The sequence below is a fragment of the Nymphaea colorata genome, chromosome 9 (genome assembly GCF_008831285.2).
Source record: "Nymphaea colorata isolate Beijing-Zhang1983 chromosome 9, ASM883128v2, whole genome shotgun sequence".
NCBI classification, from domain to species: Eukaryota; Viridiplantae; Streptophyta; class Magnoliopsida; order Nymphaeales; family Nymphaeaceae; genus Nymphaea; species Nymphaea colorata.
The window spans coordinates 6,023,089-6,034,799 of record NC_045146.1 but is presented as its reverse complement, the minus strand read 5'-3'; the positions used below and the strand labels follow the sequence as shown (position 1 = coordinate 6,034,799).

The 11,711-nt window shown below is 36.5% G+C and overlaps 1 long non-coding RNA gene across 8 annotated transcripts; it reads left to right on the top strand.

Annotated features, from left to right (window-relative positions):
- Positions 1–696: 696 nt before the first annotated feature.
- Positions 697–11,711, top strand: LOC116260017 (uncharacterized). 8 transcript variants are annotated; one of them, XR_004174022.2, is made up of 7 exons: positions 730–1,451; positions 7,516–7,594; positions 8,687–8,731; positions 9,652–9,844; positions 10,686–10,755; positions 10,922–11,115; positions 11,204–11,711. It is a non-coding gene; the product is annotated as an uncharacterized LOC116260017 (long non-coding RNA). The 8 variants fall into 8 exon arrangements; XR_004174019.2 differs by lacking the exon at positions 7,516–7,594 and having other exon boundaries at positions 733–1,451; XR_004174021.2 differs by lacking the exon at positions 9,652–9,844 and having other exon boundaries at positions 735–1,451.

Genomic DNA, 11,711 nt, shown 5'->3' with positions numbered 1-11,711 from the left:
AATGTTACAAAATTGTCAATATAAGACTCCTTTTTGCCTTTCCTTCAATCTTTTTTTCTACTAATAGGAAAAGCAAGTATACAGGATATTTAATATACTCCATGTGTTTTCTTTGCACCAAATTAGTCTATCGCCAATTACTCCAAGCATAACGGATTATGTCCTTTTTTTGTTATTGATGTAAACTGATTGGTTTCTGGTAACAAACAGATGCAGAAACCAGCGATTTGGCTAGATTGAATACATTGGGGATTGCGTTAGATGGAATCTGATAATAAAAAATGATCCCAAATCATAGAAGTGGAGTATGTTGTATGTGTGTGTATATGTCAAAACTAAACCTGTATTCAAATTGTTTCAATAGGTGACCAGCAGGTTCGAAAGAGGGCTTATGGACAGGGACGTCAGGGTAGTCATTACATTTCATTGGCTTTTGAATTATCAAAAAGAAGACTGTTCCCTGAATCCAGTGTGCTGGAGAAGGTGTTAAGGAGGTTAATTGGCATATTCAAGATGAAAAATGTTAGGACATCACATTCATGTTCAACGTCTCCTCTTTACAAAAATCCATGAATTTAGCGAATAATGAAAATTTCAAATTCATAGTTATCAAATCTGGAGTTCCCTAAAATCAAATACCCCTATCTAAAACCTTTTAGCTACTAGGAAAGAAAAGTTTTGTTGCACAGAGGTTGTTCGATTTTGTCTCATTAGTTTCGCGTCTAGGCTGCAAGGGGTCCATCTAGAGAAGGATCTCGTCATGTTCCACCACAGTCTAACTTAATTCTCTGTGGAAAGAGATAATGGATGGCACTACAAGAATTATGATATGTACCAACACACAAATAGCCTGCGTTGCTATGGTTTTGAACTTTCTCCAATAAAACCTGTGGTTCTGTTACTAAACAGCTTTTCTTCAACGCACATTCAATGTGCATAGAGAACACATCTTTTATCAACAGAAGATCATTATGCATTAGAGAATTGTTTCGATTTATAGCCTTCCCTAATGCAAGAGCATGCCTGCGTTGGAGAAGCTATTAGCGTTTGGGGCATTACAAACGCATTTTCTGCTTTGTCTGGGATATCCATCATTCAAACGCAGTTCACTCATGTGTTAGGGAAAACCCAGAGCTGTACCCACTTTTCAAACGCAGTTTCCAAGCTGACTCCTGCGTTAGGAAAAACCCCAAGCTGTGTACCGACTTTTCAGATGCAGTTTTCATCTGCGTTGGGGGAAAATACCCGCGAAATGTATAGATTAAACTTTCCATGTTCTTATAGTTGCTTGTTCTTCTCCTGCCATGATCCTTTCTTCTCACGCTGCTGGCTTCTCCGCTGCTATTTATTCTAATTGATCGCCCCCAGAGCTTGAAGCAGAGGAGTCGAATCTTATGAAGAGGCAAAGTAGTGAACCTTCGATCATCTTCTTCAGCACAGGGAAGCTCCAGGTGGGTGATTCTATGGTCCCTTTTTCCCTCTTTATGTGCGTCTGTTTTTATCTAGCAATAGGTTGCTTCTGCGCTTGCTGTTTCCTCTGATTGATTGCCTCTCTCCCATTCCTGATTTGTCCAGTGTTCATAAAGCTTCCGAAATCAACTCCTGCTGTCATCTAGTATTTCTTGCTGTGTCTTATTTTCCCTTGTCTCTGTTGGATTTTTTCTCTGCCATATAGTATTCCCAAAATTCGTGATGTCTTCCTTTTTCTTTGTTATATGTCAGATTAACATTGGTGTTTTAATATAGTACAAATTCATATTCATCATTTTATATTCAGAATCTCAGATATATGCATACCTGACGTGAATCTGTTTTTCTGGAGTAACGCAGACCTGTCTACTAGGTCTGATCATTCTTTTGATCTCTATTTTTCTGGTCTGGTGCAGCCCTGTCTACTACGTCTGATCGTTATCTTGTTCTGCTCCAAAGTGTCTTTTTCTGTTTTTACTTTACAGTCAGCAGTTAAGAAGAAAATCACTTCTTTTGTTTAAGAGGCTGACCATGGGTGGTCTGCAATAGCATCCAATCCAGATGTAAGACTCATCTGGCAAAAAGAAAAGGTCATGATACACAACTGATTGATATAGTGTTCAGGATGTTTCCACTTTCATTTTTTCGGGGTGATTATTCTAATATTCATACTAACTTTATATGGACAATTCTCAGGCTTGCTTAGACCTCGTACTAAACACTATATGTCTATATCTATAACCAACTTTACATCTTGAGTTAGATGGTAGACTACATATATATAATATGAAGAATATGTGTATACAAATACCAGAACCCTTCTCTAGCTTGTTTAGTAGCAGCGTGCTTTCTGTTCTGTTCCAGCTTACTTGACAGCAGAGACCTCTGCTGCAATTCACTTGAGCACTTACACTGCCACAACTAAATATGAAGAATGTACTGAAACATTTGCGGTTTCCTCTCGTTATGCTGCTTGTCTTGAGCATTGTCGAGGCTTGGAAAATAACTGCAGAGCATAAATGTCAGTTTCATGTAAATCTACATCATAACTACTGAGGTTTTCATTTGATTTTCATAGTAGCAAGTAGCTTTTCTTCCTTTTCGACACCTTAAGGCAATGTTGTAAAACGTGTATCGTAAGCTGTATCGGTCGGGCTTTAACATACGTTGTATCGTAAAATATCGTAACGTATTGTAACCGTATCGTAAATTTTTTAAAAAATTATTAACAAATCAGAAAAAATTAAAAAGAATCGGAAAATTCATAAATAAATCTGAAAAAATTAAAAATAATAAATTCTTCATAGAAAACATGTTTGAGATAATGACAGACTTATTATTGCTATAAACTTACGCGTTCATCATTCATAGACATCAAAATTCATAACAATATCATTCAATAAAACATAAGCCATAAAGTGATAAAATATTCAAGTGTTCAACAACCATGTATTCATAACTCTTAAGTCGTTTGATACATATAAAATGAAAGCACTCTTGACTTGACTCTCATTCATCATTCATCATTCATAATCTTCATCATCTTCGTCTTCATCTTCTTCTTCATTTTCATCATCAAGAATTGAAAGATCCTCACCAACATATTCAGCACCAGCAGTGTCAGTAGCAGACTCTCCTTCATCAACAAAGTCTTTTGTTGCTTCAGCTTCAAAGTTGAAGCATTCAAGATTTTCATCACCAAATATTGTAGCTGGTTCTTCCTCAATCCATGGCTCTAGATCGTCAAAATTTTCCAAGTTGATAGGATCGAACTGAGATGTGTGCTTCCTTGCTAATGATTTTTCTAATTGTCTACGTTAAATAAGAGAAAACTTGTTAATATATAATTTCATATAAATATATTGTACAAAAAATGTAAACATTAAACTACATGTCTATATTACCTTTGTTTCAACCTCATATTATATCGAACAAAGACAAGGTCATTCAACCTTTTATGTTCGAGGCTATTCCTTTTTTTGCTATGGATATGTTGGAACACACTCCAGTTCCTTTCGCATCCACTAGCACTACATGTCTGGCCGAGGATTTGATTGCAAAACGTGCTAGGTTTGGACAATCAAACTCATACCTATTCCACCACAAATCTAAACAAAAATATAACAAATCAATGTGAAAGTTTTAAAAGAATCAAATGTAACAAATGCACAGTAAATTAAAAATTTCTATGTATTTACCTGGATGCATGGTTGTCCTGGCTCGAATGGCGATAGGTTGTCCCATGTTCCAAAAACAAGTATCATATAGATCCAACTCATTGTGCACAGCATCTTGTTCTCTAGAATCTGCCACTAACACGTTAATACAATCCAACAAACCACCTAAGACTTCTTTGTCCTTCTTAAATGTAGGAGAAAATCTATTGTAGGATTTAGATAGTAAGCTGTTGCATGAAGAGGTTGATGAAGTTGTCCAGTCCACCTTTTATGCATAATCTTCCATATGGGCATATATAACTTTTTCTTTCCTTTCGAGTTGTCTCAAATTGCCTCTTTTGCTTTATCCATAGCCTCATTTAAGTACCTTATGGAAGGTCTATCCTCGTTGTTAGCTAACCTGAGAACTTTAACTAATGGAACACAAACCTTCAATAGCTTCACACATGATTCTCAAAATTCGTTATTGAATACAATATCTACAACTAAAGAAGCATTTCTTTTATGAGCATGTGGATATGCAGCCCATTTTTTGCTAGCGAACATCTGCCTCAAAGGAGTTCTTTATTTCACCACACTCTGCACAGTCAATACATTTGTGGCAAATCTAGTTTGTGCAGGTCGTATTAATTCGACTCCTTTTGTAAACTTTTTCATCAAACGCAATACATATGCATGATTATAGATAAATTTTGTTACCTCTTGACATTGGTCAATGGCTGATTTCATATCATGCATCTCATTAAGATCTTGAAGCATTAGATTAACACAATGAGTGACACATGGACTCCAAAAAAATGTTCTATACTTTTGAAATAACAAATCTCCTGCAGCTCTATAATTTGCAGCATTATCTGTAATAAACTGTACAATGTTTGCAGGTCTAACTTCTTGTATGACATTATCAAAAACATTAAATAAAATCTCAGCAGTCTTAGGAACATCAGACAAGTCAAGAGATTTCAAGAACATTATACATTTAGGGCAATAAACAAGAAAATTTACAAGTGTTCTTGACCTTGTATCAGTTCATCCATCTGACATAATGGAGCAACCTGTTTCCTTCCAACATAATTTCAATTCATCGCTATGTTCAGACACTTCTTTGACTGTATCCTTAAGAATTTTGCCCTTCAACTGATGATATGATGGCATTTTGAATCTGGGGCCTATAGAAGCAATTGCATCTGCCATGGCTTGGAATTGAAAAAAATTAGCTGCATTAAATAGAATGCATGCATCATAAAGCCATTTCCCTACCATCTTTTGTGCATGATATAGCATATCTTTAGATGTCATAGCAGCATGAATCTGCGGCTGACCACCTGGGCTAGTATATGAAGGGAAAAAACTCTTAATAGAACCAACACTAGACCTACCAGTAGGAACTCTACCACTAGGTGGTCGCATACCACGCCTGGCCCTAATATCTGTTGTGCCTCTTCTCTTCCTTCCCGTTATGCCAGATCGACCTCCTTCATACGTGATCCCTTTTTCTCTACGATCTCTATCTCTTGAGGTCTCCAAATCTAGACTGGTATCATCTTCATCATTACATTCATAAGCTTCTTCCTCTTCTTCTTCATCTTCCAAAGGCTCATTATGGCCTACATCTGCCTCTTCAATTTCTTTTTGTATCTTCTTTTGACGTAAAGTAGGAAGCATGTCTAAACATTGCTGATGCACAAATGGAGGCAAAGGTTTGTTTGGTCCTCCAACACAAGGAGACGCATCTTTGGAGGTCCCTGCCAAATGGTGTTTCATTCTACTAATCCCTCCTGAAAATGTATTCCCACAAAAGCTACATTTGAGTTTCAAGCAGTTATTCTCCTTCACCCTTTCGCACCATTACCATGTAGGATCCATATCTTCAAAAAAAAAACGAAATCCTATGGTAAACTTAATGAAAAACATTCAAAATCTTTCAATCTATGATTGTACGGTAAAAAATTATGAATATATGGTAAAAACATGAGATTTCATACCTTACGAAGAAGAAATAAAGAAAACCCCTTTCCTCCAAACGAAAATCAACCACCCACACACAAATCGACCCTTTAATCTTCGATTTCACAGTGAAAGTCAACTTTTTGATGGTGAAAATGGACGATCCCCCTCCTTGATGGCAGTATCCAAGCGTGAGAAATGAAGAACGGAGGGTATTTTTCAAAAAAAAGTCGAATCAGTAGGTCTCAGGCGGGTTTCTGCGAAATCAGCCTGTATCGTACGATATGGGTGTATCATCCCGTATCGTACGATATGGGCCATGTATCGCATGATACATGCGATACAGGAACGATACACCCCCTATTTACGATGTGGGAGGTGTAGTGTACCGTATTTTCAAAACGGTACGATACGTATCGTACGATACGGGCTCGTATCGTATAATACGTACAACACTGCTTTAAGGTTGTTCCTTCTTATGTTCCCACCATTTGTAGTTAGTTGAGGTAGTTTGCCAACCAGACAAGCAGCAACGACTGGAGCAGATTCTTTGATCTAAAGAACAGGGATCCAAGGTTATTGTCTTCGGTACAACGAAGAGGTTATGCAATCAGCTTGTTCGTATCATTAGACAGAACTTCCGTGCAGCTGCCATTCATGGAAACAAGTCTCAAGGTGAGAGAGAGTGGGTGCTGCATGAGTTTCGCACTGGCAGATCTCCAATACTAATTACCACTAACGTTGTTGCTAGAGGACTTGATATCGATTATCGGGGATATGAGGTTAGATATACTCTTCACGGTCATGAACAGCCAAGATTATTTCCACGAAATTCTGTTGTTCTAGCTCTCAAATGTTCAGGTTTTTTTTAAGTAAATGCTACTGACTGTGAGGATATATATATATATATATATTTCTGTTTCTTAGTTAATTAACATTAGCATAATGGATGTCCTTTTCACGTAGTTGCCATATGTTAACAAAGTCAAATTATAATATACAAATAAATTCTGCTGATTGAACATATAGAATACAGAAAGGGGTTCCATAGATGCACTCACTTAGTCACAACAAAGAGATGTCATTAAGAAAGTCATAGCTAATATATATACGAAAGCTTTCATTAAGAAAAGAACATAGAGATGTCAAAATATAGAAAAGAGGAAAGGGTACATCTATAGAGAGGGTAACTGCATTAAAAATGTCTCAGTATGTTGTCATGGACATGAGCAGAAAGAACCCTTTCATTACAAAAGATGAGATTCTTAGTTGGAGTAGGATGATGTCTTGGTGATTTTCAAAAGATTAGACTTGATGCATGATTTTGGTGTTCATGAAAAGTAGTATAAATTGTTTCCCTCTTCTTTTGTGTTTTCATGTAGAAAGAAATCATAACTTTCCTTATGGAGAGGTGGTTGTGGTTCTGGAGGATCATAGTGCTCTTTTTGTATGATGTGATCTGTTTGTTGTATTGTCATCATGACACTGTTACCTCCATGTAAATCCAGAAAATCTCAACATTTGGGTCAGTTATTGTCATCATGACACTGTTATCAGGTTATGCACTAGAATGCTGGACAAGCACTTGTGCTTAATAGAATATCTCTCAAATCCCTAAACTGGACCACCTGACCAGATGTCTAGAGTAGTAGGTTGGACCAAGTTATGCAAAAAAGAATTTGATAACTTAGATATATCATTGTGCTTGATGAACATAAACCTGTTTTGGTTGATTTGTTTCTGTCAAATTTACCAAGAAATTATCTATGGTATGGCAAAGCCAGAGACCAAAGGAAAAGACAAAGAATTGGAACTGATCCTAGAATCTCTCTCTCTCTCTCTCTCTCTCTCTCTCGTATAATACTTTCATACTTGTTAAACAGGTTCATTAGCTACTAACTTGAGACCAGTTTAACAACAGGTGTTTATGCATTGCTGTCACCAGACAGGAGATCACTGGATCCAGTGTCTGAATTTTCATCTGCATTAAAAAAGGAAAGGTCTGGTGTAAGAAGCTACTGCAAGTTAACTTTGAGCCATTCATTCTGTAACTTTGTTTGAAGATTGTTTTCATGGGAAGAAATACAATCATTTCACCCTTTTAGCTGAGCTTCTAGGTCATACATTTAACGTTCCTTTTGCTGGCTTATCTTGGTCCATCTGCTTCACGTATGAAAGGGTAGTTATTGATTAAGTGCCATTGTTCTATTATCTTATATAATCAAATGTTAGCAAGATTGCATTGTTCATGTGCTTGCTTATTCTGTTGCATGCAGAACCTATCACAAAATGTGATTGTAATTGTAATTGGAAAATATTAACTACATTCTATTCTACTAATTTATAGGCTCAACTGAAGCAATGTCTCGATTACTTGAAGGAGTTAGAGATGACCCATCTCCAACTGATGTTGTCGCATGTGTTGGGGCCAAACAAGTTCGGAAGAGTGTGTACTTATGGAATGAGAGTAAAACCATCAGAGTTTTTTGATGCAGCTCCTAATAGAAGTGAACTAATGACACAAAATGTGATATTGCATGAACAATTGGAAACTTTACGCAATAAGGTGCATAAAGTAGAAACCAACCATGCTGACCAAATGCACAACTTGGAAGCTAGGCAAGCTGAAAAAATACATGAGTTGGAAGGCAGACATGTAGAACAAATATATGAGTTACAAGCCCAAGTCAAAATGTTGATGACAATGTTGAAAAAAGAAAACTAATTGGTAAATATTCGATGAAATATGATCATTTTTTAATTTCTATGATTTGTTAGTGCTAACATCATGTGCACCTCGGCAATGAGATGTTTTTTTTTGTGAAAAAAAATGTTTGGTGTTACTAATTTGAACTTTACATGTTAATTGTAGTTTGTAAATATGTTTGTAGATATACATTTCATTTCATTTCATTTTTTGATATGTAAAAGCCAACTGACAGCCCAGCCTCCTCCCTCTGCTTTCAACTTTTTCCCTCTCTATTATTTATGATCTGTAATTGTTCTTTATGAGTTTTTCATACTTTCCTAGTGTTCAAAGTGAGTCCCTTTTGTGATGTTTAATTAATAGGTCTTTCTCCATTTCTTTTCAGCCAGACAATTAAGAGGAGCCTGTGCCTGTGGAGGATGATTTGAAGGTGAATTGACATAAAGATATAAGATGTCCAGTTTTGAATCTTCTTTTGGAAGTTTTCTTTTTAATAATTGTATTTAGAAGTATTCATTTGATATGTACTTAACTGCAATTCCCATGGCTGATAATTGGGTTTGACACTAGCCCCTGTTTTGGATGTGATGCTGGTGCAACAACATATCCTTAAAGGGTCTGTGCTGCATAATTTTCTACTTTGATTATAAATTTATAATGTAATAATTTTCTACTTTAATTATAATGTAAAGATGCATTCCTCATTGATGCCTTCACCCTTTGCTAGATGTGCTTCCTAATATCATATGTACTAGCATGACAATTCTTTTCTTGGAAAAAATTGTTACATGATTAGCAATTTTTGGAATCTGACAGAGTCAGTTGTTGTTGGTATACGTTACCAAGGGAATGTTGGGTAGTAAGGCTGCCATAGAACTATTGGATAAATTGAGTCATCATTGGTTTTTTTGTCATCTTCATTGTAAGTTTTCTACTATTATTCAACATGAAGGAGGACCTACCACAAAATTTCTTGGTTTGGACAAGTGTCTTCCTGGCCACAAATTTTTATAGGTATATCTTGTTTATGTTGAGTGTATTTTTAGTGTTTAATATTTTTTTTTCGGAACATGATAAGACCCTTCTCAACTTTTTTTTGTCAGTTGATTTTGTTTCTTGGTCATCTGGATTTAACTCTAGGTTACATGGTCTACATTCGACATTTGAGTCAGAATGTAGACCATGTAAGCTTCTATATGATGAAAAGTGGCTTGCTATAACAAGAAAGTGCAATTCCATGTTCCCTTTGACTAGTCAACCAACACTATTTAGGTTTGTTTCTTCAAAGTTTTTGTATAAAATATTGAAGTAGGCATCCTCATTTTTTTTATGATTCTTTCGTGTTTGTAGTTACCAGGGACGTTTGATGTCTTCAGCCTTTTCTTTTGTTAGTCCCTTTTGCTGCTCCTCCACACCAACTGCTATCTCTTTCTCAATATAAGGCCAACTGGAGGTCTTGTGTGGGTTTGATGGCCCAAGTGCTGCTACAGATATGCTCGTGCCTAAACAGCTGCTGCCATTTGTACTGCCTCTAGAGTTTTAGGTATGGACTGAAAGTCTATGTACATATCCAAGATTAAGTCTCTTTGATTGTTCCCAATGTAGTCAAATGTCAGTTGACCTTCAAAAAGGACTTGGTGAGGCCCAGTTGGTGAAAAAGGTTAAGAACTAGTTTTAGGAAAATGAGATTAGAATGTCAAAATAAAATTAGACATTTATGATGCGCAACAATTAACATTCAAGTGTCAAAAGACTCAAAACATAAGACAGGTGTATAAATAGTAACTTGCATGCTACAGATGTATATATTGCATAACAGTATAACAATACATATAATAATAACAGTGTAAGAAAGGACATGTATATATATATATATATATAGATATAGATATAGATATAGATATACGTGTGTGTGTGTGTCTGTGCCTGCCTGCATACTGAAGCCTAGTGAGAAAGGTGGCTGCCCAGGGCATAAGCTTGCCTGGGCAAGCACCTAGTCACACTTTAACCACTAAGATCACCCTCATGTATAGCTCCTTTTGTTGTTTAATACAATCTGCTTTTGCCGCCAGAGTATTTCTTTCTTGTTGTGGTTGTGCCTCGTTTGTTGCTAAATTTGTTATTTTATATGATGCCTTTATTTGCCAAGATGTTAATCCTTCAAGCCATTTTTTTTTATCTTTGGATTATATTTTCTAGTAACTAAACCAGATCATTGTAATGCATATCATGAACTCTTGTTCAATCCCCATAAACATAAGAAACTGATGCTTTAGTTTGCAAGTTTCTTTGTTGGTTTCTCTATTCCTTATCCCTCTCTGTTATCTCCCTTTTAAATGACCCGGAAGCATAAAAATCTGGATGCTTTTTTATGACATGTTCAGAATCCACAAACTGAAGCCTTCCTGCAACTTTTGGGGCTTCCTTACCTTCTTGATAGTTCACCAACACGGGGTGTGTATCTTAAACTTATATCTCTTTATAGACATTTTTATTTCTTATGTTAGAGATTTTCATTGTTGTCAATTTCTTATGCATGGGTTTCCTGCACAAGATAAGCTTTGACTTCTAAGCAGCTATATTGATTTCAAACTTGTTAATGATCCACAATGTTTTTCAGGTCAACCAATCGAGACACTGTTGTTAAACTTTTAGCAAGACACACTGGCAATGTCAATATACATTGAACTGTCTTTTTATTTGTCTATTGATGTTTCTTTCTAACTAATTTTGCTTTTCAGTCAATTGAGACTGTGTCAAAGGTGATGCGGAGGGCATTATATTGAATCCCCAAAAAGCTAAAGAGTGAATATAGTAAAACTCTTTAAGTTTTTTGTTGTTTTAGTTTCTTAGTGTCTATAGGACATGGCCGCTTATCTTCTGTTTGATTAAAAATGGCCAGGCAATCTGCTATACGCTTCACCTCCTAAAGGAGAAGAGTTCTTGTGTGGTGCATCCATGGGAACATATCAGTATGGAGGCGAAAACGAGGCCATGGCTATTAGCCTAGAGAACTTGTATTACCAACAAATGTTAGCATCTAGCACCAGCTAGCTTTTCAGCCACTGCAGGAAGATGGCATTTGCTTGAAGACAAACCACGAGTTTTCCCATTCATCATTATGTGATGCCTCTTCCTCATACGTGGCTTAGCTGCCACTTCACAGTTAAGGTGGCATCTTGGATGGAGCAGAAACAATAACAAGCTCGTGAACCCACCTGGCCTTAGCCAGGAATAAGCTTTGTCACATGGGTACTGCTGTAAAGGCAGCGTACCCGTACCGGCCAGGTACGACACTGGTGCTGGTACTGGTACTGTCCTGGGTACCTCTTGAGTACTGGTCAAATAGTACCGGATATGGTCAACGTACCCAGGACTCTATCCATCCAATTTAAAACATGATCAAAGTT